The sequence below is a fragment of the Egretta garzetta genome, unplaced genomic scaffold (genome assembly GCF_000687185.1).
Source record: "Egretta garzetta isolate BGI_Z169 unplaced genomic scaffold, ASM68718v1 scaffold1342, whole genome shotgun sequence".
In the NCBI taxonomy this organism is placed as follows: domain Eukaryota; kingdom Metazoa; phylum Chordata; class Aves; order Pelecaniformes; family Ardeidae; genus Egretta; species Egretta garzetta.
Window position 1 is genome coordinate 45,189 of NW_009258913.1, and position 2,181 is coordinate 47,369.

The 2,181-nt window shown below is 64.1% G+C and overlaps 1 long non-coding RNA gene across 1 annotated transcript; it reads right to left on the reverse strand.

Annotated features, from left to right (window-relative positions):
* Positions 1–467: 467 nt before the first annotated feature.
* Positions 468–1,654, reverse strand: LOC118451813. Its single transcript, XR_004841374.1, has 3 exons — positions 1,604–1,654; positions 809–912; positions 468–564 (listed from the first exon to the last, which is right to left on the reverse strand). It is a non-coding gene; the product is annotated as an uncharacterized LOC118451813 (long non-coding RNA).
* Between the last annotated feature and the right edge of the window lie 527 nt (positions 1,655–2,181).

The following is a 2,181-nucleotide window of genomic DNA, read 5'->3' on the forward strand; positions in this document are numbered from 1 at the left end:
GAGGTGTCCCAAGGCCACCACTGGCCCCTAGGGCATGTCCCAGGGCCACCAGGTGCCACCTCGAGGTGTCCCAAGGCCACCACGGGCCCCTAGGGCATGTCCCAGGGCCACCAGGTGCCACCTCGAGGTGTCCCAAGGCCACCACAGGCCCCTAGGGCATGTCCCAGGGCCACCAGGTGCCACCTCGAGGTGTCCCAAGGCCACCGGGTACACCCAGGAGATGTCCCAAGGCCACCAGGTGCCACCTCGAGATGTCCCAGGGCCACCAAGGGCCCTAGGACATATCCCAGGGCCACCAGGTGCCACCTTGAGGTGTCCCAAGGCCACCAAGGGCACCCTAGGTTGTGTCCCAAGGCCATCAGGTGCCCTCAGGAGGTGTCCCAAGGCCACCAAGGGCACCCTAGGATGTGCCCCAGGGCCACCAGGTGCCCTCAGGAGGTGTCCCAAGGCCATGATGGGTGCCCCCCACCCACAGGCACATGTAACCCAGCAGTACTCACCAAGAAAAGGTACTGCAGGCCGTAGATGATGGAGTTTATCGTCAGGACGGGCTTCCAGTCCTCTCTGGGGACAGAGCCGGGTGTCAGCAGGGCCACCAGGGCCACCCCAGAGGTGGCCAGGGCCACCCCAGAGGTGACTGTGGCCACCCCTTGCCCACAGTCAAGGTGCCCAGGGCAACGGTTTGCCCCCTCGCCCCATGCTGCCGGGTCTTTGTGGGGGTAGATGGGGACCCAGATCCAGCTGTGGCCCAGTGGCTGTGCCCACCTCGGAGGGGGCAGTGGCCATCCTGGGTGTGGAGGTGGCCCACCTGAGGATGTTGAGGCAGACGTTGCCCTCCAGGTCGATGTTGGGGTGATAAACCATCGTCTCACACTTCACCTGCGGCGGGTCGTGGGGGTAGCCCTGGCCGACCTGGGGGTAGGGAGCAGGCCCAGCGTCATGACTCACCCCCCCCACCACGGCCACTAGCCACGTCTTGGTGGCCACCAGCCCCTACCCCAATCCACAGCGTGGATATCTGATTCCTAGACATGTTTCGGTGTTCATTGGTCTCACTTTGGTAGCCACCAGCCCCTGGATCCTACACCCAACCCACAGTGGGGATGTGTGGCTGCTTATCGTGTCTTGGTGGCCACCAGTTTCTCGTCCCTACCTCAAACCACAGAGTAGACACAGCCAAAGGTCACATCTTAGTGGTCACCAAACCCCAGGTCCTATCTTCAACCCACAGAGTCGGACACATGGCCTGGTTGTGCCTTGGTGGCCACCAGTCCTCACCCCAACCCACAGGGTGGACACTTGGCTACCGGTCATGTCCTGGTGGCCACCAACCCCTGGTCCCAGTCCCAACCCACATGGCAACCGCAAGTCATGGTTGGTCATATCCTGGTGGCCGCAGGTCAGATTTCAGTAGCCACCTGCCTCCTGCTCCCACCCACAAAAACAAGCTCATGACTGTGGGCCGTCGGTCCCACCTTGGTGGCCACCACCCCACTGCTGCCACCCCCAGCCCCTGGGGCAACCGTATAGGACACCGGTCCCATCTTGGTGGCCACAGAATGGGTGTTGGTGGCCACGGAATTCCCCTTGGTGCAGGACTGACCTTAAAACTGAAGACGAATTTCCCTCCCTTGTAGAAGCCCTGCAGGAGAGACAGACGTCACCGAGGAGGGGGACATGGGGCGGGGGACACAAGGGACAAGGAGGGGACACAGGGGGATGATGGGGACCACAGGGGGACCCCGAGGGACAAGGAGGGGACCCCAGGAGGAGGATGGGGACATCAGGGGGACCCTGAGGGACAAGGAGGGGACACAGGGGGACCCCAGGGGACAAGGAGGGGACATTGAGAGGATGGGGACATCAGGGAGACGCCAAGGAGGGGACCCCAGGGGGAGGATGGGGACATCAGAGGGACCCCGAGGGACAGGAAGGGGACCCCAGGGGGAGGATGGGACATCAGGGGGACCCCAAGGGACAGGGAGGAGACACCGTGGGGAGGGGGGGGACATCAGGGGGACCCCGAGGGACAAGGAGGGGATGTGGGGGAGGACGGGGACCCCAGGGGGACCCCAAGGGACAAGGAGGAGACCCCAGGAGGAGGATTGGGACATCACGGGGTCGCCAAGGGACAGGGAGGAAACACCGCGGGGAGGGGGGGACCCTGAGGGACAGGGAGGG